Source organism: Rhinoraja longicauda, chromosome 10 (genome assembly GCF_053455715.1).
Source record: "Rhinoraja longicauda isolate Sanriku21f chromosome 10, sRhiLon1.1, whole genome shotgun sequence".
Taxonomy (NCBI): domain Eukaryota; kingdom Metazoa; phylum Chordata; class Chondrichthyes; order Rajiformes; family Arhynchobatidae; genus Rhinoraja; species Rhinoraja longicauda.
This window is the reverse complement of record NC_135962.1, coordinates 38334225-38361131: the sequence shown is the minus strand read 5'-3', so window position 1 is coordinate 38361131 and position 26907 is coordinate 38334225. Positions and strand designations below refer to the sequence as shown.

At 41.9% G+C, this 26907-nt stretch overlaps 1 protein-coding gene across 1 annotated transcript in view; it reads left to right on the top strand.

Annotated features, from left to right (window-relative positions):
* The first annotated feature begins 2340 nt into the window (after nt 1-2340).
* The window catches only part of LOC144597383 (guanine nucleotide-binding protein G(I)/G(S)/G(O) subunit gamma-2), a 45981-nt gene continuing 21414 nt past the window's right edge, over nt 2341-26907 (top strand). The window contains exon 1 of the mRNA XM_078406696.1: nt 2341-2966. The gene's annotated coding sequence lies outside the window, so the exon portion shown is untranslated. The remainder of the gene's footprint in view (nt 2967-26907) is intronic.

Sequence of the window (26907 nt, the reverse complement as noted above, 5' to 3'; positions counted from 1 at the left end):
CATCCTGCCTGTAATGGGGTGATCAGAACTGCATGCAATAGTCCAAATGTTGACCAAAGACCTATCAAGCTACATATCAATCCATCATGCTTGCTTCCATGGGAATGCTATTGAGTACAAAAGTTGGGACACCATGGTGCAACTGTACAAGTCATTGCTGAAACCAGACCTGGAGTTTTGTGCAGTTCTGCTCACCCAGGAAGGATGTCTTCAAGTCGGAAAGGGTGCAGAAGAGATTCACCAGGATGTCACCTAACCTAGACCCCACCTTGCCTAGCAACTACAGGCCCATTTCCAAACTGCCATTCCTGTCAAAAGTCCTTGAAAAGGCAATTCTAAACCAATTAGTGTCCTACCTACACCAAAACACCATCCTGGAAAGTTTCCAGTCAGGTTTCAGAGCCCACCACAGCACAGAGTCTGCCTTGTTGAAGGTACACAACGACCTGCTTCTCGCCATCGACACCGGCGACTGTGCAATCCTGCTCCTTCTCGACCTCAGCGCAGCGTTCGATACAGTGGACCACACCATCCTCATTGACCGTCTCCGGTACGCGGTTGGCATTGATGGCACTGCCCTGAGCTGGTTCGTTTCCTACCTCAAAGATAGGAGTTTCACCATCAACATAGGCAGTTATTCCTCTTCTCCAGCTAGCCTCTCCTGCGGAGTTCCACAAGGCTCCATCCTAGGCCCCATTCTCTTCTCTCTATACATGCTCCCCCTTGGCCAAATCATTCAAAGGCACGGCATTTCTTTCCACTGCTATGCCGATGACACTCAGCTTTACCTCCCCCTGAAACCGAACAACCAGTCAAATTTAAACAGCCTCTTACACTGCCTTGAGGACATAAAATGTTGGATGGCACAGAACTTCCTCCAATTAAACGAGAGCAAGTCTGAGATCATCCTATTCGCCAACCCCCCCCCCCCCCCCCCCCCCCCCCCGACTCCATCAAATCGATAACAGGCAGTCTTGGAAGCCTATCCTGCCTAGTCAAACCGCATGTCAAAAACCTCGGCGTGATATTTGACTCTGCATTAAAATTTGACAAGCAAGTCAACGCTGTGGTAAAAGCCAGCTTCTTCCAACTTCGTACCATAGATAAAATCAAACCTTTCCTCCAATTCGACGACACTGAAAAAATCATTCACGCTTTCATTTCCTCCCGCCTAGACTACTGCAACTCCCTATACACTGGGATCAGCCAATCATCCCTGTCCCGCCTGCAGTATTGCGGTTACCTAGTATTACTGTTATATATTTATTGAATTTTTGATTATTATATATGATCTGTATGTTATTGTATTTCATGCCTGTAAGCTGCAGCAAGTAAGAATTTCACTTTTCTGATGTGGGTACATATGGCAATTAAATACTCATGAATCTTAACTCTTGCAAATGGGACAGATTACGAGAATGCAGTCAAAGCATCGGGAGAACTCTCTGTTCAAATTTGGTGTCAACTGCCCATTTGAACAGGCAGACAAGGTCTCAGTTTAATGTCTCGTATGAATGAAGGCACTTTCGAAAGAAAAGGACCCTGTGGCCAATGATCTAAACTATTGACACTGTTCATTGTATATTGATTGATGTCTCATTATATTTTATTCATATATATTTTATTCATAGATAGGATGTAGGCTTCAGGATTCTATCCGTGATTTAACAGCGTAAACCCATTCTGAGACAGAGCTGCTTAAAAGTTTAATCAAGGTAGGGCGAAAGATGAAACTGTAACAGAGTTTGAAGTCATAGAGAGTTATAGAGTCATGGAGCTGTGTAGCACCTAGTTGGGCCCTGCAGCCCACCTTGTCCACGCCAACCAAGTAACCATACAGGGTTAGTCCCATTTGCCTCCATTTAGCCCATCCCCCTGTAAACCCTTCCTGTCCATATATCTGTCCAAATGTCTTTTAAAAGTCATAATTGTATCCGCTTCTTTCACTTCCTCTGGCAGCTTATTCCAGATATGGACTTGCCTCTGAGAGAAAAAGTTGCCCCTGTGCTCCCTCTTAAATCTCTCCCCTCTCACCTTAAGACCCTGCCTTCTAGTCTTAGATTCCTCTACCCTGGAAAAAAGAATGTGAATGTTCGCTTTACCCATGCCTCTCACGATCTTGTATACCTCCCGGGATGCAGGAAGAAAGAAAGGGATTCTGTTCTTTTCTCTCTCTCTGGAAGGGATTAGACTCTGACTATTGAATGCTCTCTCTCTCTCTCTCTCTCACTCCTCTGTACAACAGCAGTATTGCCACATTAACATAAACAACACAGGAAATCAGTCATTCACAGTTGCCATGGCAGCACCAGGGAAATCCATTTTATTGCAGCCCACTGCTCCCCTCACACAAACACTGCACAGCCGAGAGGTGGATCGATGGAGTGAGATTGGGTGTAGACAGGCACCAATGTACAATAGGTCCGGTTTTGCACATGGACTGCCTTTCCTGGGGCTGCTGGTCAGATCACCTTAATTAGAAGACAACCCCTTCACAACAGCAGCTAACAGGAGGTGTAGATAGTCATCTGGGGTGGGTCTGTTGGTGGGCAGGAAGGACGCAGATCCTCAGAATGTTTCCAACATGCTGCACGCTTAGCTTCAGACCAAATTTCGCTGGTTACTTCACGTGAAGCCCAGAAGTCAGCCAGTGAATTCCCCATTCAGCGCTGTGGGGTCTCTGTCGAGGAACACTGAGAGGTCGAGGGGGGAGGAGAGTGTTCAGGGCACGCAGGGAGAGGGGCTGAATGAGGGAGAGAGCAGAGGGGGAAGTTACAGCAGGCAGAAAGAGGAGGAAGTAAGAGATCTGCTGCTTCCTGTAGGCTGTGATGACTGAAGACAAAGCTGGGTGTGGACTGGTCTCCCTGGGTTGCTGGCTGCACAACTGCTGAGCTTGGATTCTCCCCCACAGTCCACCCATTTGACAAAAAGGAGACTGAATATCTGCCTTCAGTTCATCGTGAAAGGTAAATTTACCTTTTCCTTCACTGCTTTTAATGTTTTACTGCAAAAGAAAAAATCATTGATTGATCTGATTTTGTTTTAATGCCCACTTGGCTTGTTGGATGAGATTACAAGGTGTGCCTGTCATTCACAGTCCTGATATTGTCAACATCTGTTGGGAATTATACCTGTGATAAATGTTCGTGAAACCCAGTGCCTTTAATTGGAAATCTTGTGGATAACACAACGTGTAGGCTGGCTCGCTCCTCTCACTGAGGGTTGAATGATTTCACTGTAATTCATTTAGTCAGGTGGAGAATTTGAACCACATAATTTCATAATGCTTTTAAAATCTTGTGCTACAGATCCCAGGCACAAACTATATTCTTCTGTCAGCTATATAAACCGTGGAGAAGGCTGCCGAATCTTTCTGTAAAAATATTTTTCATGGTCAAGTTCTTATCAATTATTATAAAACAATTCTCTAAACCAACAGAGCCAAAATACCCGAACAGTAGAATAAAATTGCAAGTGCAATACTGAAATGACTTTTGAAAGCTGTCGAGACCACAATATAGAATGGTTGTATAGACCAGTGCTTTTTTAATCATAGCAGAAAATATGCATGAGTGCGTCAGTCAGAAAGAAAAAAAAGACAAGGATTTGCTGCCCATTAATAGCATTTAATTAGTAACTATACATGCTATTTTTGCATACCGTTAAATCACATGACTTATTTACAATGCCGTTCCACCATTTTATTGAAGAAAATGTAGCTACTTCAAAATTCTTCTTAACTCAAATTGAATCGTGACTGCATCTTCTGTTGGCACCTTTTTAAATTCAAAAAGCATGCATCCTGTGATGTGTTAGCAGTTCTGAAGAACAAATAGTTTTGAAATGAAATATTGATCAATAAGCCAGTTCTGATTACTTGACTGGATTTGCACATCTAGAGTGCCCAATGAGGTGAATGCAATTTTTAAACATTTAATGGTAAATTCCGTTGAACTGTGTAGAGCGTTACCCAAATAATTGAATGAATTAACAGGGAGTGTTGCAAACCAGCTAATTAATGAAGACTTCTGTTTTTAAATGGCTAATTGGCTTTTATCGTTTTAATCAATCTGTTCCATTTTCAAGTTGAATGTGCACCAGGGAACGTAACTGTTGCACAAAGGGGAATCTTTTGGGAAATTATACACGGAAAAGACTCAGAGAGATAACAACCCATAGGAATTCATGTTGGGTCCTCCCAATCAGGTAGAGAAATGGAACTGAACGTCCAGAGTCGAATTTCAGGCTTACTCCAATCCATTAGATGGAGAGATTTCTGGAATTCACAGGCAGCTGACTTCAATAACATTGAAACCCCAGTCAGCTAAGTTCTGCCTGCTGTCAATTGTTATTCTCCTGATGTTTATAGCTGATAGTTGGATTGGATTACCAAATCACCAACATGAGGCACTGATTTAATCCTACACATCATATTGTTTGACTGAATTGTGAGTCCAATAATCGAGCTGAAGAGCTTCTTTCATTGCCACAAGAAGCCTCAGCTTGTTGTGGATATCCATCCATGAATGCCTTCTCATTGTGCAACAATGGGTCATTTTCTGCAGATAAATAAATGAGCCCCAAGTGTTTGCATTGAATCATAAACACCCACAATAGTCAATTTATACAAGTTCTAATGTTGCCTTTACACTGGATGAGGAGGGACCAGCACACCACAGCACTGTGGAGACTGGCACCACCATATCTCTTTGTTATCGTCATTAGCAGCTACAATATAGTGATTGTGTAGAGTCAAGAGTCATAGGCATTCAGGGACAAGTTGGGAATAACAGCATGTGACAGTTTCGGACAAATCAAGGTTACTTTAGTTTAGGACACAAAGTGCTGGAGTAACCTTTTAGTTTAGAGACACAGCATGGAAATAGGTCAGCTCGTCGAGTCCACATCAAACATAGATCACCTGTTCACACTAGTTCTGTGTTATCCCACTTTCACAGCCACTCCCTACAAACTAAGGGCAATGCACAGAGGCCAATTAATCTACAAGCCCGCATGTCTGTGGGATGTGGGATGAAACCGGAATAACCTCGCAGTCACAGGGAGAAGGTGCAAGCTCCACAAAGGGAGCAGCTGAGGTCAGGATTGAACATGGGTCTCTGGCACTGTGAGGCAGCAGCTCTACCAGCTGCGCCATTGTGCCTCCCTCAACAAAAACAAATATGTGTAAAATACAGAAGGAGTCAAAATTAGCCTTCCTACATGAATTAAGATGTTACTGTGATAAAACTAGACATGTTACAATGTAACTCCTGTAATAATAGTTGCTGGCTAACTAGGAGCAATGATTCGGAACATTAGGCTGACATCATTTTAAGGTCTTGCATACAGGAATTATCAGAAATTCATTGCAATAAAAGTGCCGGTTGCAGTGCCTGATAAAAAATATGATATTTAATGATTTTATCAAGAAAATGATTCAGGCAGCAGAGAAGAAAGTGGAAATGTTCTTCTGCTGATACATTTGTTCCATTTGAATCTTGTTCAGGTCAAAAATGTCTCCATTGGTGGTTTTTATTTGACTGCAGATAAACTCTAGGAATTTTTTTATTTTGGGGGGCTAAATGTGGTGATTTAATGTTGGACTTTGGGGAGAGAGTGGGATTGTGTTGGCAAGGGCAGTGATTAAGCAATTGTGAAGATCAGATGAAGTAAGTTGATGGCTTTGTGGAGAGGCGCCCACTCTTCCTGGTCCACAAACAATACAATCAATGTGTAGGAAGCAACTGCAGATGCTGGTTTACACCAAAGATAGACACAAAATGCTGGAGTAACTCAGTGGGTCATGCAGAATCATTGGAGAGGAGGAATGGATGACGTTTCGGGTCAAGCCCTTCTTCAGACTGAGAGTCAGGGGAAAGGAAGTCTAGAGATATGGAAGGATAAGGTGTGAAAACGACAGAACAAAGCAGTGGATCATCTTGAACAAATTACCATCTGCTTTGATCTGTCGTTTTCACACCATACCCATCCATATCTCTAGACCCTCTCCCTTGACTCAGTCTTAAGAAGGGTCTCGACCCGAAACATCACCCATTCTTTCTCTCCAGAGATGCTGCCTGTCCCGCTGAGTTACGCCAGCATTTTGTGTCTATCTTAGAAATACAATCAAGTTTTTTCCATCCAGACATTTGCTCTCACTTCTACTTACTCCTACATGACAGTTTAGAACAGTTTAGATTTGTCCATGTTGTTATGCCCAAATTGTTCCTGAATGTTTTGATTCTACACAATCTTGGCTTCCAGGCATCAGAAATAAAACACCCATTTACAATAATTTCTCCCTCTCAACTTCCACATCCCAACTTCCTGACCATAGTTGTGCTGAGTTCTCAATTATCAGCAGTCTTTAAATAATCGCAGCCACTGTGGGGGAAGCGAGTTTCAGTTCATGTTTTCAGATTCAAGATCTCCTGTTTTGTCAGGGTAATAGAGGATGTTAATGGTATTATGATTGGGTAATTTGAATTAAGTGTTCTCAGTTTAAGCGAGGCAGGATTACTGAGTTTTTTAGAGGCGTTATTTCAGGAACAGCTGATGTTGAAAATATTTGTTATTACTGTCACTAATGAAGCAATCGTTTAATTTAGTGATACAGCGCGGAAACAGGCCCTTCGGCCCACCGAGTCCACACCGACCAGCGACCGCACATTAACACCATCGTGCGTACACACACTAGGAATAATTTACATGGATACCAGCACAATGAATGAATGAATGAATTAATTAATAAATGAATGAATGAATAAGTTTATTGGCCAAGGATGCATATACAAGGAATGTGCCTTGGTGCTCCGCTCACAAATGACAACACAAACATACAGTTAAGAATAAAGCATAAACACATCAAAACAATAAGGATACACCATTACGGTCTAAACATGTGGGTGAAAATAAACCAGAGCAAAAAAAGAGACTACAGACTTTGGTTATTGAGTAGAACTATCACTCGGGGAAAAAAGCTGTTTTTATGTCTGGCTGTGGCTGCTTTGACAGTCCGGAGTCGCCTTCCAGAGGGAAGTGCTTCGAAGAGTTTGTGGCCAGGGTGAGAGGGGTCAGAGATGATCTTGCCTGCTCGCTTCCTGGCCCTTGCAGTGTACAGTTCGTCAATGGGGGGAAGGTTGCAGCCAACAACCTTCTCAGCTGTGCGAACAATCCGTTGCAGCCTCCGGATGTCGTGTTTGGTGGCTGAGCCAAACCAGACCATGATGGAGAAGGTGAGGACGGACTCAATGATAGCAGTATAGAACTGGACCATCATTGCCTGTGGCAGATTGTGTTTGTTCAGTTGCCGCAGGAAGTACATCCTCTGTTGGGCCTTTTTGACTGTGGAGTCGATGGTGGCCCCCCATTTAAGGTCCCTGGAGATGATGGTTCCAAGGAACTTAAATGACTCCACAGATGTGACTATGGTGTTGTTGATGGTGAGTGGAGGGGAGGGGAGGGGGATCTCTTCGAAAGTCAATTAAACTACAAACCTCTACATCTTTGGAGGGTAGGAGGAAATCTAAGCACTCAGAGAAAACCCACGCGGTCTCGGGGAGAACGTCCAAACTCCGTATAGACAGCACCCGTAGTCGGAATCAAAACCTGGTCTCTGGCATTGTAAGCGCTGTAAGGCAGCAACTCTACTGCTGTGCCATCATGCCGCCCCTTTTGAGACATATTACAGTGGTAGAAATCCTGCAAAAGTTGCTGACTAACTTGGAGCAATGTTTCAGAACATTAGGCGTAAATTACTTTAATGTCTTGCACACAGGAATAATCTGAAATTAATTACAATAAAAGTGCCTGGTGCAGTGCCCAATAAAAATATGATATTTAATTAAGCTATCAACACACAAGAAAATGAATCTGGCAGCAGAGCAAAAAATGAAAAAGTTTGACTGGTTTTAGTTATGTTGTTCCACTTGAATCTTGTGGAATTGAATGAGTAGAATGATGTTCACATTTTAGTAGAATTTTAAATACGTGTATAGAAATAGACAAATCATGAACTCCAGGTTTTTGTACTTTAGACATATAATGCGGTTTGTAAATAATACTACTGAGAGCTAGAAAGTACCAATATGTGGACATGGTTTTATAGTTTATCGACCAGTATTGTCTAGATCCACTCAGCAAAGGTCAGTCAGTTGCATGCGCAAGTTAAACTGCACCTCAGGCAATTAGAAGGCAGAAAGCTGGATGCAGAAAAGTTCCGAGCTGGACAATAACCCTAGATGATCAGGCTTAGGTGCAAGGTGAGAAGGGAAAGATTTAATAGGAACCTCAGGGGGGAATGTTTTTCACAAAGAGGATGGTTGGCATATGGAACAAGTTGCCAGAGGAGATAGTTGAAACAGGTACAATGATAACATTTGGACAGGTACATAGATAGGAAAGGTTCAGAGGGATATGGGCCAAACAAGCAAATAAGATTAAGATGTATAGGGCATCCTGGTTGGTAACGATGAGTTGGGCCAAAGGCTTGTTTCCGTTTGTATGACTCCATCAATAATCAGGCTGGTGGTGTAGTAATCAGGAAAAAGATGCAACATGAATGTTGTTCTAATAAATCATTACTGACTGCTGACCTGGAAATGAAGATTAATTATTACTGATTTAGTGTCAAACAACTAGTTGAAATACTGTTTCTAACAACATACCCTATTCTGCATGGAGACTTTGGGTGGGGTAGGGTTCTGACTCTGCGCTTGTACAAAAATTGATACCAGTTCAGCTGCACGTCTTTCCCAATTTACGTTTCCATTTTATTCAGTGCTCAATCCACTTATTGCTGTTGTCCATGTGGGCACATCAGCATATGCCCCAATCATTGGCTGGCTATGATCAGTTCTTATAAATAGTTACACACAAAATGCTGGAGTAACTCAGCGGGTCAGGCAGCATCTCAGGAGAGAAGAAATGGGTGATGTTTCGGGTCGAGACCCTTCTTCAGACCTTCAGACCGAAACGTCACCCATTCCTTCTCTCCTGAGATGCTGCCTGACCCGCTGAGTTGCTCCAGCATTTTGTGTCCACCTTCAATTTGAACCAGTATCTGCAGTTATTTTCCTATACAAATAGTTACATGTGTGTTTCAAACATGCCAGATATATGGATTTAGATAAAAAGAACTGCAGATGCTGGTTTACCAATAACCACACCAAGTGCTGGAGTAACTCAGCAGGTCAGGCAGTATCTCTAGAGAACATGGATGGATGACATTTCAGGTTTGAAGAAGGGTCCCGACTCAAAACATTGTCTACCCATGTTCTCCAGAGGTGCTGCCTGACCCATTGTGTTACTCCAGCACTTTGTATTTATTAATACCCGGATGTAACCCCTTTCCTCCACTTCGTTGTTTCATTGGAAACATGTTGTGCTGACATGTTGTGCTGACATGTTGTACAACTGGAAAGCTTCTAAATTCATTAAATGATTTAGGCAAGTACTTAAAGATGATTCCTCTTTCATTGGATAACGGTACTAATAAACGTACTAAGTGTCTGCCTGAATTAACTGTGTGAAGGAGGTGGTGGTGGAACAGAGGGGTGACTTCATTCAATCTCTGGCTGAAGGTTGTTCTTACGCAGGCTACAACAATGTACACAAGAACTCTTGCAGTGACAGGCCCATTTGATTTCCTTTCCCTGCCTAGTGGGGACTGTGAATCCCAGTATGTGTGGAAGAGATCATAAGCTTGACTTCTGTGGCACCAGCTCAGCAGCAACATTTTTTAACATCTTGATTTCTTGGAGGAATATGATTGTACAAGAAGAAATTTCGGCTTTCAATAAAGTTCCAGCTGCCAGTGAGAAATATTGAGAAGCAAATCCACTCTCCAGCTGACAGGTGCCATGACTAAGTAGCATATCTCCCGTATTGAACACCTGGTGACCGCACCTTCCATCAAGTGCAGGCATACCATCGGTTGATAATATGCCACCCTCTCCCACCCTCAGCTTCAAGTGGGGAGAAGTAGGGATCATGCTAGGATTAGTCAGACCTCTCCCAGTTTCTTTTCATTCTTTATAAAATTGGAATTGAAAAAGAAGAGTAGACAAATGTTAGAGGCAGTATTTTTCTCTGAAACAAAGAATGATAATTTCAATTGCTATATTTGGTTTATTGTAAAATGGCATTTTTCAGGTAATAACAAGGCAATAGAAGCTTTCAACAATTATCACATTGATTGTGGTTTAGGTACTGAAGAAGTCTGAAGAAGGGTCCCGAAATGAAACGCCGTCTGTCCATTCCCTCCACGGATGCTGCCTGAGTCCCTGCAGAGCCTTGTGCTTTGCTGAAGATTCCAGCAATTGCAATCTCTTGTATCATGTGCTGGGGTTACTTAAGCCGATTTTGGAAGAACTGTGAATTATTATTTGGAATTATTATACTGTGGAGAATGGTCACTGGTTGGTTGTGGAGAGTCAAAAGCGTTTTCTGCCAGATGTACCGATAATGCAACAATGAAATTCTTACTTGCTGCAGCTTATCAGGCCCGTAAATGCAATAACACACAGATAATTATACAATAACCAATAATACAATAATTTAATAATGGCAATTCTGGGTAACCATAATAGTCGTAGAACCAAAGACACGGTCCATAGAAAATCATAGTCGCTGAGGTTACTGTGCAGTGTTTAACAGCCTGATGGGTGATGGGAAGAGGCTGTTCTTGAATCTTAAGGTCATGATTTTTACGCTCCTGTACCTTCTTCCCGCTGATAGTAGTGAGATGAGAAAGTGGCCTGGGTGGTGTGGGTCTTTGATGATATTGGCTGCCTTTTTGAGGCAGTGCCGTTTGATGGTGGGGAGGTCAGTACCTGTGATTACGTTTATCACTCCAGAATTAAAGCAGCTGTGACTCCCAAGATTTCTTTCACTTTTCATTTCACCTTGTGATACACCTCTTTCCCGGAAACAATTTGATTTTTTTAATTGAATGAAATAATTCTGAAATGTTCCCAAAAAACTATTTAGTTATTTGTTTCAGTGTCCTGTGTCACTATGTGTTTCAGTGAATTTCTTGAAGCAGGCAGGATGGGGCTTGGTCTAATTGTAAATGTTGCCACAGGAAATCACAAAATTCACTAAAAATAAGAAATCCAGAACACTTCCTTTGCCATCAGCCCACTTTTATTTACACCAGGACCGAGGCACAAATCACACACCATTTATGATAGATTTAAAGATTAAAACATCAGTCTCTGGAATACAATAGTTTTACAATATTTCCCTTTAATGTGAAAAGGATGTTATTATTGCATGAATGGAATGCTGTTCCATTTTGCTGAACATTTTCAGTGGTTTATTAAATGTCTGAATGCTTTTCCTTGACAAATCAAGATCATAGTTGATGAGGCCCAGCACAAAGATGCAACCATTAACAAAGCTCATCAATGCTTCTTTCTACTTGGTATGGTGACAAATACTCAATCGAACTTCTACAGGTATACAACAGAGAGCATACGGACTAGTTGCATCACATCCTGGTTCCAACAATGTCAATGCCCAGGAATGAAGGAGACTACAGAGAGTGGTGGACATTGCCTGGTCCATCACAGGTACTGACCTCCCCACCACTCGAGGCGCTGTCTCAAGAAGGCAGCCAATATCATCAAAGACCCACAACACCTTTGCTAAGCTCTCATCTCACTACCACCCTTGGGAAGAAGGTAGAGGAAAGAGCCTGTAAACCATGACCTCCAGGTTCAAGAACAGCTTCTTCCCAGCAACCATCAGACCTTTGAATACTGCATAACACTAACCTCATCAACTATGATCTTCTATGGGCTGTCGTAAGTTGCACTATGATCTTCAGATTTGCGCTATTATGGTTACGTAGTATTACAGTTACTAATTATTGTGTTATTGATTATTATATGTTTATCTGGATGTTATTGCCTTATCAGGCCTGTTAAGCTGAAGCAAGTAAGTCTCATTATTCTGGCGTCGATACGTATGACAAGTGAATCTCCACTGTACAAGTGCAGCTCCACAATAATTGCAAAACCTAATGTCCTTGCATTGAGCTGAACAGATAACCACTCAACATACAAGCAGCAGAATTCAGCATTTTTATGTTTTTGGATTGGGTTATATCCACTTACACAGGAAAATATTGAATCCTTTTTACAGTCATGCCTCAATGAAAAGCCTGAAGTGGGGCTGCAAAATCTAAAATTCCACACTGACCCTTTCTAATTGAAGATATTCTTTATGGAGAGTGTTTAGATTCAAACAAAGAAACTATCTCTCTGTAGACCCGAAACATTGCCAATCCATGTTCTGCAGAGATGCTGCCTGACCCAATGAGTTACTCCATCACTTTGTGTTTTTATTTATAAACCAGCATCTGCAGTTGCTGGTGTCGCCCCTGACCAATACTTATGTTGGACCCACCCACTGATACTGATCAAAAAACATTATCTTCACAATTATACATCGCCACAACCGAATTATAATTTAACACAGTCAATAGGAAAAGCATGCAGCAACTTTCTATGTATATAATTGAGTCTGATTATTGTTTAATTAGTACTTAATTATCTAATCACAGCATGTAATGGAGGAATGGGGAATGAATTCAAGCAATCAGCACCCCAGTGAATATTCTTCACAGGTGTTTGTCTCATCTTATTTTAAACAACTAAAAACAAACCACACATAATTCCCTAAGGTCGCCATCAGCAGTCGGTGAGATTTCAGACTCAAGCAGTTTTAGCAATCTGTAATGGCAAAGTTCAATTATGGTATTAGTTGTTAAAAGGTAAGAAGCTGGGAGTTTTCATTAGATGTTGGTGCATGTGTTTTACACCCAATCTACTCCTTTTTCAAACAACACCTTTAGATTTCAGCTTCCTTTTCCTGTCATGTCATTTTTTTAAAAAGCCACACAGTTAAACTCAGTTCCCCAGACGTTGAGCCATGCCTGTGTTTACTGAAACTGGCTACTAATGGTGCCATCCAGGGCCTACATTTTACACTCACCATTAAATGAAAAACAAACTCTGCAGCATGTTGGTAACGAGACACCGATTAAAGGGTTCTCACTGGATACAGATATAACTGGCATTTTTCTGAGCTCTTCACTGGGCCTCTGTGCGTGTGTGTACCCAGCCACAGCAGATTGGTGCTTTCCACTATCTTCCTTCTTTCTGGTGTCTATGTGGCAGCTTTTTGTGTTGCTGCAATGTGGCTGTCATGAAGAATGTTCTTTAAGGTCTGACTCACTTCCCAGAAACACAGCAACTGTGAATTTTGCAAATGATTCATATCAAATTAATCTTTATGATTTTATTTAGAGGGTATCCCCCACACTCCCACTGTTTTTGGTGGTCAACAAATTAGACACTAGCCTTACATGCGGTAAAATGGAGACACAATGAACTGCAGATGCTGGAATCTTGTGGAGGGAATGAACAGACAACGTTTCGGGTCGGGGCTCTTCTTCAGACTAAATGTGTAAGAAAGAACTGCAGATGCTGGTTTAAACCGAAGATAGACAGTCTGAAGAAGGGTCTCGACCCGAAATGTCACCCATTCCTTCTCTCCAGAGATGCTGCCTGTCCTGCTGAATTACTCCAGCATTTTGTGTCTACCTTCTTCAGACTGATGGATAGGGGTGAGAAAGCTGAAAAAGAAAGGAGGGGGTGGGACAAAGCCTGTACAGGTGAGGGAGGGTGGGTTGGCAAATGCATGGGGTAAGTGACAAAGGCTAGAGGTGAAAAGGAGACAAAAGGTTTTTAGATAAGGAGAGAAGAGTTAAATGTAAAGCTGGAAGGGGTGCTATGAGTGGAAGAGGATAAGGGGAGAGGGGAAAGACTAGGGGAATAAAAGGGAAATGGGGGACCTCGAACAGGAGATGAGCCTACAGAGGAGGGGAAAGGAGCAGGGAGGATGAGCGAAGGGGGGAGAAACGTATGTGTACTGGGGTGGGGTGGAGTGGGTGGGGGGAGCATTGGAAAGAGAAAGGGGGGGTGAGGTATGACTTGATTTTGGAGTGTCTGTTTAGTGCAACCAAAAGAACAAACTTCCATTTCTAGACATTTATTTGTGAATTCAATCCTTTGTTGAAGTGACAGGAAGCGAGTTACTGACCGACTAATCCAGGCGTGTATGTGAACTCAGATCTCCTCCACTGTATGCAGACTTGGTAGCACATTGATGAAACATTGAAGAACAGATGCTCTGCACTGTGATGGGTGTGGTGCTGAACGCCTTTCTCCCCTCTGTAAAACCTGCGAGCTAGATTGAGAAACCGTTGTTATCTCATGATGTTCAACAGAGATGTATTGCAACATGCTTTTATTTACATTGCTTGTACCAAGGCAGATCTTGATCATAGTGTGTATGCTGTGCTGAAAGGATTAGTTAAGATTCTGCGGCACCCATAAGAGAATATGTCTGTGAAAATTATACTTATCAATCTTAGTTTAATTCAGTTGATGGCCTCTAAAGTCACCGCAGACTGCATCTTAATTCACTTACATTTGTCAACTGCAATAGTAACTTCCTGTCGTTCAACTAAACTATCAAGTGACCTTCTTCATTCTAAAGTTCTCGAAAAAGGAAGTGTCAGTTTTTGCAGTGAGTTCAAGAGTCACGAGTGTTTAATTGTCAAAGGTACCAGCAATGGAACTATGAAATGCTTATTCGCTTCAGTGTTACAAGCCTGTAAATGCAATGACATTCAGATAAATATATAATAATCAAGAATAAAATAAATGAATAGCTGTAGTACTAGGTAACCATAATAGTGCAACAATCAATGTCCGTAGTGCGCAGTCTAATGAAGATCATTGTTGTTGAAGTTAGTAGTGCTGTGTTCAGGAGCCTAACAATAGTTGTAGATGTGAAGAAGCTATTCTTGAACCTGAAGGTCATGGTTTTCAGGCTCCATTCCTTTCTTCCCAATGATAGTAAAGAAATGAGAGTGTGGCGAGGGTGGCCTGGGACTTTGATATTGGCTCCCTTTTTGAGGCATCACCTTTCAATACCTTTAATATGTTGTAGTACTGACTCACATTTCATCTGGCTATACATTTGGAGTGCATGGGATCCCTACAGTCCAGTGGAATGTTTGTCTTGTGCATGCACAAAATTGTCAGTAGAAAAATATATTTCACTGATGAATAAGTTAAACTGAGAAACAAAAATTGTGTGGAGCCAATTGAACCAGATGGAGAGAAATACATACACATGACAGACCTCTCTCATGCCACAATATCGTTGGCAAGTCAATAATTTGCCTTCAATTTCATGAGGTTCAATACTGTGACAGTATCTTATAAGGAGTTTATATCAAATGCCTTTTCTAGAGTTGAGAGAGAGCTTTTGAAAAGCTTAGAAATCAGAGTAAATTAAGATCAATCAAGCCCAGCAGAGACCCCTTTACAAATCCATGCAGGGTCTTCCCGAACAACCTAGAATTAAAAAAAAGTTGGACAGTGAATGTGGACAAAGAAACAGGGTTAATATCTCAGGAGGACCCTTGTCAGAACTTTGGACGTGAAACATTATCTGTGTTTCTCCCTCCACAGATACTGCCTGACCTACTGAGTGTTCGTAGCATTTTCTTTTCTAATTTCCAAAACTTGCAGTTTTGCGATTTGGAAACTTTTCAAGGAGCGTCAGCTTAGACCTTCTCTGAGCTGATCCTGAGCCTACAACCTCCTGACTCTCAGAGACACGGAGCTATGCAGCATGGAAGCAGACCCTTCAGACCACTTTGTCCTTGAGTCCTGGCAGCATATTCATAAATTTTCCCTGCACTCTTTCCAGGTTAATTCCAGGTTAATGTTGTCCAGGTCAACATTCCAAATGTTGAAATCTTACAACATTTCCAAGATAATGCTGTTTCTTTCCTACAGCAGTGAACAAAATCTGCCTCAGCCACTTCCTTTGGTAGTTTGTTGGATATACCGACCACACTTTACTTGGAAAATTACCCTCTCAGGTTCCTATTAAAACTTTCCCTTCCACCTTAAATATATGTTTTCTAGTTTTTGTTTCCCCTACCCTGGAAAATAAACTATGTATTCACCCTATCTACTTCCCTCGTGATTTTGTACCTCTATAAGATGTGCCCTCAGTCTCTTGCACTTCAAAGAATAAAGTCCTAGTCTGCTCATCCTCTCTCTGTACCTGTACTCTTAAATCCTGCAGCTCTACACGGCACTACTGTTCACGGTGACTTGTTGGCATTGAGCCACAGCAGATAACGATACGATACGATACGATAGAACTTCATTTATCCCAGGAGGGAAATTGGTCTGCCAATACGTAAATGTAGCATTGGCAAACTTCAGAAAGATCTCGTGTTCAGATCCATCTTTCTCCAGTGTGAGGATTCGTAATTTCCATTGTCTCTAGAAGTATCTCATGCCCAATCACCATTATACAGCAGTCCCAATCTCCTCATCAGAGTACTATGACCAGAACTGTGCACATACTGACGTAACATGGCTGGTATTCGATGCAAATTTGTAATTTGCTTTGAAATCAGTAATCATGTCTTCATTATTACACACCGACCTTATTTCACTTTGTTACCCCTGTTGCACACTCTGCTTCAATTATTTATCTCGATTGGCCTGTGTACACTACTGATAATGATTTAAGATCTCAACAGTTTATTGACCTTCACCTTTTCATCCTTAACTGGAAATATTCAAGGGGACTAGGATTAAAGTAAGTGGTAGAAGGTTTCAAAATGTCTGACAGGGAAGATTATCACACAGGCACTGGTTGGAGTCTGGAATATGCTGTCTAAGAAGATGGTGGAAGCAGATACTCTAATGATATTTACGAGGCATCTGGACAAATATTGGAATTGGCTTATTGTCACGTGTACTGAGATACAGTGAAAAGGTTTGTTTGTATCCTATCCAGTCAAATCATACTACACATGAGTACAATCAAGCCATATACAAATACCACAGGTAGTGCAAAGAGAAAAATACCAGGGTGCAGAATATAGTGTTACAGCATTGTACCATTATAGGTACAGGGAAAATGTCCAAGGTCTGCAATGAGGTGAGTTGGCAGATCAGGACTACACCTAAGGGTATGAGAAAACAATTCAGTTGTCTGATAACCTAGGGGAACAAGTTATTCCTGAATCTGGTGGTACAAATGTTTTCAAGCTTTTGTATCTTCTGCCTGATGGGAGAGGAGAGAAGAGGGAATAATTGAGGTAAAAAAGGTCCTTGATTTTGTTGGCTGCTTTCCCGAGGCAGCGTGAAGCAGAGGTGGAGTCGATGGTGGGGAGGCTGGGTTTTGTGACAGATTGGCCTACATCCATGTCTGCAATTTCTTGTGATCTTGGCAGAACTGTTGCCAAACCAAGCAGTGATGCATCCCGAAAGAATGCTTTCTGTTTGAAAAGTATTTGAATTGCCAAAGCATAGAAGGCTATGAACCTAATGCAGGGAAATGGATAACAGTGTAAATAGGTACAAAGGAGCATGGACATGGTGGCTGAAGGGCCTGTTCATCTGCTATACATCCTCATGTCTCCATTGCCCAATCCAACTCTGAAAGCTCTTGGGTCATTTGATCGGCAGAAATAATTTATTATCAGCTGACCAAAACAACTTTGTATTTTCAATTCCATATCAAATTGTATATAATTTGTTCATCATTGGCATATTCATAGAATCATAGCACACAAAAATAGGCCCTTCAGCCCAACGTGCCCATGCCAACCAAGATGCACCATCTATGCTAGTCCCACCTACCTGCATTTGGCCCAAATCTCTTTCCTATCCATGTACCTGTCAAATTCAGGTTCCAAGCATTAACCAGTAAGAAACCCTCTCAGTAACCTATACACAGTCCATATCAGTCCAGAAAACTTGAATGCATCTTGAGTTCACGAGGAAGATTGTGAATAGACACTGTCTGATCTATCACAGGTACCAATCTCCCCACCATCGAAGGGATCTACAGGAGGCACTGCCTCAAAATGGCAGTCAATATCAACAAAGACCTATACCACCTTGGCCACACTCCCTTGCCTCTACCACCATCAGGAGAAAAGTACAGGAGCCTGAAAACGATGACCCCCGAGTTCAAAAACATCTTCTTCCCAGATGCACAGAATCTCTTGCCCAGAGGGGGGGAATCGAGGATCACAGGACATAAGTTCAAAGAGATGGGGAAATGATTTAATAGGAATCTGAGGGGTAACCTTTTCACACAAAGGGTGGTGGGTGTATGGAACAAGCTGCCAGAGGAGGTAGTTGAGGCTGGGACTTCCCCAACTTTCAAGAAATAGTTAGACAGGTACATGGATAGGACAGGTTTGGAGGGATATGAACCAAATGCAGACAGGTGGGACTAGTGTGGCAGGGACATGTTGGCCGGTGTGGGCAAGTTGGGCCGAAGCGCCTGTTTCCACATTGTATCATTCTATGACTCTGTGACTAACTAACAGACAATTGAACACTGCAGAACAATAACCTCAGCAACTACGATCTTCTATGGACTGGTGTTATTTATTGCACCAAGGATTTCTGTTTTGCACTATTATGTTTACCTAGTATTACAGTTATTACCATATTATATTGTTGATTATTACATATTTAACTATGTGTTATTGTGTCTACAGGCCTGTTAAACTGCAGCAAGTAAGAATTTCATTGTTCTGTTGCTGGTACATATGACAACTAAACACTTGACTCTCTTTAAACCAGAAGCCCCATGAACCAAAATGCCAAGTTAATGTAATTTTGATTGAGCCATCAGCATATTGAAATATGGCAACCTGCCTTGCCCTACAGCTCGCAACCCTCAACCGTGCTACAGTTAAATGCTTAAACCAGCGGATTAGTCATTTTCTTGACTGTGGAGGTCTCTACCTCTCTTTTGTTCTCTGGTCTCCTAGACATTAAACTAGCAACTAGCCTGCCATGCCTGTGGATGAGGTTACGTCCCCATGCCGACATGTAGATGAGGTGGAATAGTGGACCATAGGTAGTTCATGGAGAAGGTTATACTGTATAATGTGGCATTTTGTCAGGTTTGGGTTCCGAGGAGAGGATTCACGTGACTTGTCAGATGTTTGGGAAAGGGCAATTTTGCATCCTAAGTTGTTCCCTCTTGAGAATGGTGAAGAATCAAGAGTGTTTAGTTGTCATGTGTGCCAACAATGGAAAAATTAAATTCTTACATGCAGAAGCTTAACGGGCATTTAAACACAATACTCAATAGATAACATATAAAAAACAAAAAGTAAATAAATTTATAACCCTTATTACTAGTGTAAAAAAACAAACTCTGAAGTCCAACCATAGACACAGTCCTTTGAAGATCACAGTTGTTCAGGTTGGTGTTGTCTATTGTTCAAGAACCTGAAGGTTGCTGGGAAGAAGCTATTCTCAAACCTGGTGGTAATGGTTTTCAGAATTGAAGCCAAAAACCTTTGCAATGTTTAATACTATTATACTGTCCTACTTTTTTTTAATCATTTCAGAACAAATTATATATTCTAAAGAAAGGGAAAATTAAATTAGTCATTCAGACAAACTTGATGACAGAAAATTGACATTTAAAACAGAGTGTAGGCATGCAATAGGAAACTTGAAAGGTTTCAATAAGGAAATTGATGAAGTTTCCATGATTGTGAAATATGATAACTTGTATGTGGAGATGTTGCAGAAAATTGAATGACCACTCGGGCAGATTAAATAAAATCATGGAATAACCAAAATATGCCAATGGGTCTGTGTGTGGGCTCCCTGCATGACAACACTCTACGTCCCATTAACAAGCTCTATTCCAACGCTCATAGCTTTGGTACTGTTGCCTTTTTCCCGTTTGAATCATGCTGACTTCTCAGTTGCTGATGTCCTCAATAAATGTAACTAAACTTACTATTATTGGGCACTTTCTGGATTTGCATCAATTTAGGAGTGTATTTCACTCTTTACATATGGTCAGGTGGGTTGTTTAATCTGCTGCCAATGTGCCCACATCCATTTTGTATGGAAGCAGAAACTCAACACACTTTCAGGAGGTTTAGTTTAGTTTAGAGATACAGCGTGGAAACAGGCCCTTCGGCCCACCGGGTCCGCGCTGACCAGTGATCCCCGCATATTAACACTATCCTACACTCACTAGGGACAATTTTACATTTACCAAGCCAATTAACCTACATGCCTGTATGACTTTGGAGTGTAGGAGGGAATGGAAGATCTCAGAGAAAAGCCATGCAGGTCAAGGTTAGAACGTATAAACTCTGCACAGACAACACTCATATTCGGGATCGAACCCGGGTCTCCAGCGCTGCATTCGCTGTAAGGCAACAACTCTACTGCTGCGCCACCATGCTGCCTGGTGGATTGAGAATTTCAGTGTTCTAAAAATATTGTGTATTTAACAATCATATTACATTTTACACTGGTTGGCCACATTATCTGACCCTCAGGAAGCATGGGGACTGTCCAAACCTATTTTATTAATGTTCCATTATTGAAATACAAGACACATCATTGAGCACTCCCTGGCATTACTGTCCCTCCCTGGTCTGGCCTACACGTTTTGCCTCCAACTACTGCACCCCATTCAGGCCCACAACCCCAACCTTGGTTGTGACACACAGTCTCCCATGACCCCAGCTACCGATCACCTCTGACATCGCCTAACCTTGGACTCCAATCTGCCTCGACACGCCCATGAGAGGCTGCCTGACCTTTCCTTGCTCTGGACTGCAACATTCCTCATGCCTGTGTCTGCAGAAGGGTTCTCGAACCAAAACATCATCCTTTCCTTCTCTCCAGAGATGCTGCCTGACCTGCTGAGTTACTCCAGCATTTTGTGAATAAAAAGACCATAGCAGAGTGTTAACTCAAGGCATTATTTAACTGGAGGCCAATGTGAGCTATAAATACAGGAGTGAGGGGTGTGTGTTGTGATGTGGGAAGCTTGAATTTGGATGAGTTCATTTTTGCAGAGGGTATAACATATGACAACAATTTAAAAAAAATAATTGAGTGATTCAGCAGGAGCTGGAAATTGATATGGAAGGAAATATTTTGGCTCTCACAATTAACAGAGGGCCCAGATCTGATATCAAACAATTGGAATAAGTTCCGATTAGGCCCTGGGGAAATCAAAGGGGCGGCGCTGGAATACTACTCAAGACTGAAGAAAGGTCCAGACCTGAAACATAGGCAGCCCCTTCACTCCACAGATGCTGCCTGACTGACTGGGGTCCTCCAGCACTTTATGCCCTTCTCAAGATCCCAACATGTTCTGTCTCCTGGGAGACTATTGTTTGTTTCCATTTACTAGGCACAGAGATTGAGAAGTTGGCTGTCTTTAGTTGAAACACAAGCCCAGAGCCAAAAGCAGAAAGAGAGCAGGGAGGCATGAGGAATTGTTTAAACCGAGGAATAGACACAAAACGCTGGAGTAACTCAGTGGGACAGGCAGCATCTCTGGAGAGAAGGAAAGGTTGACGTTTCGGGTCAAGACCCTTCTTCAGCCTGACCTGCTGAGTTACTCCAGCATTTTGTGAATAAATCGATTTGTACCAGCATCTGCAGTTATTTTCTTATACTGCTATGGTCTTGCTCCTCTATATTTTCAGTCACCTTTAGTTTGGCCACATTTGAGGTATTTTGTGCCGTTCTGGTCACCCCATTACAGGAATGACGTGGAGCATTTGGGGAGGGGCAGAGGAGGTTTACCAGAATGCCTCCTAGATTAGATGGTATTAGCTAACAGGAGATCTTGTACAAACTTGGATGGTTTTGTCTGGAACGTCACAAGTTGAGGGGAGCCTTGATTGAAGTATATAAAATTATGAGATGCATTGATAGGGTAGATAGTCAAAACCTTTTTCCCAGGTTGGAGATATAAAAGACTAGAGGGAATAGCTTTAAGGCGAGAGGAGTAAAATTTAAAGGAGATGTGCATAGCAGGTTTTTTTAAACAGAGGGTGGTGAGTGCGTGGAATGCGCTGCTGGGGATAGTGGTGTAGGCTGATATGATCGTGGCGTTTAAAGGGCTTTCAGACAGACACATTGAAATGCAGGGGTGCAGAGATATGGATCACTTACAGGTCAAGCGATTAGTTTAACATGGCATCATATTCAGTAGGAACATTGTGGGCTGAATGGTCAGTTCCAGTGCTGTACTGTTCTATGTTCTATATTAACCTCAAGACTTACTATCTGGATTGTTTTTCTGCCCCTCCTTTCCAGGCTTTTGGGTTATCTCCACAGTTAATTCCTACACTGTTGGTGGCCATGCCTTCAGCTGTCAAAGAGCCAGGCACTGGCACTCCCTCTCTAACATCAGATGATAGCGCAGAATCTTGGTGGATTCATGTTGGCAAAGCAATCTCCAATTTCCATTGCTAAGTAGCACAGCACAGAGCAATTTGATAATACTTGATCATTATATCATTAGCTTTTGTATTGTGTACTATGGCAATCTGGACTCTTATTTTCATTCTCCAACAAATGTTCTGTAACCTGCTCAGCAGTTGTCCATGCGATGGTCCGATGTTTAGAATTGCAAAAGTCAAAAGTTAAGACTCAAGAGTGTTTAATTGTCATATGTACCCGCAGCAGAACAATTACATTTTTACTTGCTGCAACTTTACATTGCATTACACTGATGTGATAAATACCTAATAATCAATAATACGATAAGCTGATAACTGAAATACTAGGTAACCATAATATTGCAAAAACCAAAGTCCATGGAATAACCAAAGCAATATCCATCATAGATTCAGTTACCGAGGTTGGGTTGCAGTTAACGTTGTACAGTGTTCAAGAGCCTGATGGTTATTTTGGAAGAAGCTGTTCTTGAACCTGGTGGTCATAGTTTTTAGGTTCCTATTCCTGATGGTAGTAGCAAGATGCGAGCGTGGCCAGGGATTGTGGGTGTTTGATGATATTGGCTGCTTTTTTGAGGCAGCACCTCCAGTAGATTTCTTCAATGGTCAGAAGGTCAACCTGTGACTGGATAGATTATCACTTTCCCCTGGAGTTCAAGAGATTGAGAGGTGACATTAAAAGAGGTATGTAAAATCATAAAAGGTGTAGATAAAGTGAATGATCACAGACTTCACATCTTTTCACATTTTTCTCATTGGGGAGTCTAAAATGAAAGACATAGATTTAAGGTGAGAGGGAAAGGATTTAATAGGAACCATCATTTTTGCACAGAGAGTGGTGGGAATATGGAACAAGTTGCGAGAAGAAGTGGTAGAGGTGGGTTCAATAAGAACATTTAAAAGACACTTGGACAGGTACATGGATAGGAAAGATTTAGAGGGATATATGGACTAAATGCGGGCAAATTGGACTAGCTTAAGTAGGCAACTTGATTGGCATGGGCAAGGTGGTAAATTGGGCTTGTTTCCATGCTGTATATCTCTGACTTTACAACTCGATAACTGTGTAATGACTGTTCTGCCTTCCACTTTCCCACTGGAAGTACTAAAGCTATTATCACAGTAGGAACATGTCAGGTTAATAACCAAATGGTGTGCTGCACTTTGGTGAGCAAAAACATTGGGGATGAGCTATTGCTAAGTTTTCAAATGTGGAGAAATCATCTGAAGAATATTATTTTGTGGATTTTGTTGTCCACACTGAGGAATGGCTCTGAATCATCATCTCTTTGACAACGGAGCAGAGGATTTTGGTGGGCTTCCCAGTATGACCCAGGTCTGACTCTGTGACTTTGGCAGAACAGACTCGATGGGAAGAAAGAGAAAAATAACTGATTTTAAAAAAAATCAATGATAATTAACCTCTGAAAGAATGAGACCAGTAAGAAAAAATCACGGTCAGAGAGCTCTTTAGGAAGTAATTGCAGCAGACAGAGTCATACAGCACAGAAACAGGCCCTTCGGCCCAACTTGTTTATGCCAGCCAAGATGCCCCATCTCAGTTTGTCCCATTTTTCCGCATTTGGCCCAAAATAACCCACTAAAACTTTCCTATTCATGTGCCTGTCCAAGTGTTTTTTAAATGTTGTTATTGTACCTGCCTCAACTACTTCCGTTGGTAATTCGTTCCATATACCCACCACCCTCTGTGTGGAAAAAGTTGGCCCTTGGATTCCTATTAAATATTTCCTCTTTCACCATAAACCTACATCATCGAGTTCTTGATTCCCCTACCTGTGGTAAATGATTCTGTGCATTCACCCTATCTATTCCCTACATTATTTTATTCACCTCTATAAGATCACTCCTCAGTTTTCTGCGCTCCAGGGAATAAAGTCCTAACTTGCCCAACCTCTCCATATAGCTCACGCCCTTGGGTCTTGGCAACATCCTCTTAAATCTTCTCTGTACTCTGTCCAGCTTAATAACATCCTTCCTATAGCAGGGTGATCAAAACTGAATATAATATTCCAAGTACGGTCTCACCTACATAAATATTTGAATTGGTGTCTGTGTGTTTAAAAACATTCAATAGTCTGGAAAAAAACTAATTTCTCACTATCAAAGTCCCATGGATGCTGAATTAATGGCGTTTTGTTATATTATTAACCGTACCATTCCTTGATGCCTTATCTTTTCTGGCATCTTTAATGGAGGACAGCTGGGTATGTGTCAACTAACTTCACGCTATTTTAGTGCCTAGTCAACTGGCAAGGATCCGTACAAATTACCTCATGGTATCACAGAAGGAACTTCTGCATTTTCACGCTGAAGAATTTACTGGCTGTTTTTTCCTGCTCAACGCTAACAATGGACCATTCTACATTTTAATTGATCAGCGTCCCCTTTGATCAGTGTTTTCACACCATACGCTTCCATATCTCTATGTCTCCCTCTCCCCTGACGCTCGGACTGAAGAAGGGTCTTGACCTGAAACATCACCCATTCCATCTCTCCAGAGATGCTGCCTGTCCCGCAGAGTTACTCCAGCATTTTGTGTCTATTCTCACTGATACTGTTGGGCAGGACGTACAGAGCCTGAAGTCCCACACCACCAGGTTCAGGAATAACAATTTCAACAACTATCATGCTCTTGAACCGACCTGCACAACCCTAATCCTAACTCAACAACAGAATACTACAGACCACCTCTTGTACTGACATAGACATGCTTTCTAATTGTATCTTGCACTAATATCTTGTTTTGCACAGTCTTTCTTTTCATCGTCTTGTATTGTTTATGCATAATTTTATGTACAATTTATGTATTCTACATTGTCTGAGTCTGTGTGTCTGTGATGTTGCTGCAAGCTAGATTTTCATCGTACCTGTACCTCACCATATCTGTGCATAATCAACCCAACTTGCCTTGTTTTAGACTGGGCAAATCAAATTAGGAAAAATGTATTTGAGGTAGCTTTGTGCAAAGGTGTGTCAGAGGACTTATTAAGGAGCAGGCTATTTTAGACCTTCAGTTGTTTAATTGGATACGGTTAATTAGAAAGCTTGTGGTAAGGGATCCTTTAGGGAAAAGTGACCGTAATTTCTCAGAATTTTGAGAGAGAGAAATTAAATTGGAAAATGATCTTGAACTTTAATTGAACCCATTCTGTAGGTGTGAGGGTTGAATTGGGTAATGCGGATTGGGAAATTAGGGGGAAAGGTTTGCTCGTCGATAAATATTGGTAACATTTAAAAATACATCTCGCAATTCTCAATGCATATGAATTCCGTTGGGAAGTTAAAAATGCCATTGGAAAAAGATTAATTCAAAGACTTCAACAGCTATGAGGAAAATAGCCTTTAACGTTCCGGAGAAAACAATACAAGTTTGTCTAACCTTTCCCTGTAGCGAACACCGTCTAATTCGGGCAACATTCAGGTACACCTCTTCTGCACTGTGTTCAGCTGACATTTTCACTCAGAGGGTAGTCTATATCTGGAAAGAGCTGCTAAAGGAAGCTGGAGAAATTGATACAATTATAACTTTTAAAAGCATTTGGACAGATGAACGGAAAGGAAGCGTTTAGAGGGATATGGACCAAATGCAGGCAAATGGACTAACCCAATATCCCAACTTAGTCAGCAGGGACAAGATGGGTAGAAGGGCCTGTTTCCTTGCTGTACTCCTCAATGATTCTACGACGCATTGGACTTGCTATGGTGACCTCTGGGCTGTGCAATACCCCTAACTCCATTAAACGCCCCCTAGAAAATTAAGGCATCAACTGCTTGCTGCTGATTTGAAAATAATTAACAGGGTGGTGCTGAACCAAGAACAATTGCACAATAATATTTTCTTAGGAGAATTTTGAAATCATCAAATGTCCTGCACTTCTCTATTTTTGATATAATTAATAATGGTTGCTATTTTGATTAGAGATACAGATGGCAGTATATGCGTTATTGACCGCCACCCCAGTCGCCCTGCTCCTTTCCCCTCCTCTATATCCTCATCTCCTATCCCGTGTCCCTTGTTTCCCTTTTGGTCCCCCCTCTTTCCTCTCCCCACTCACTGTTCACTTTCACCCATATCCCTCCCTCTGCCTTTCCATTTCACTCCTCCTCCTCTCTCATTATCTGATACCCTTTTGTCTCTTTTACACCTGTGGTCTGTGTCACTTACTCCACCCATCTGTCGATCACCTTCCCACCTTCTTACCAGTATCTTACTATCACCTGCTAGGCTTTGCCCCACCTGGCCTCTCTTTTCCAGCTTTCTCCCCCTACATCAGTGTGAAGAAGGGTCCCGACTGGAAACGTCACATTCCCTTCAGAGATGCTGCCTGAACCTCTGAGTTCCTCCAACACTGTTTGTTTTGCTCAATATTCCAGCACCTGCAGTTCCTTGTGCCTCCGCGCTGTGTCTTTCATTGCCACCCTCCTGCATAGGCAAGCTAATGATACATTTGGACACTGATGATTTTTGAGGTGAATAGCATCTTTGTCGTCTCAAAGATGTCTTTATACATAGGTGAAACTGT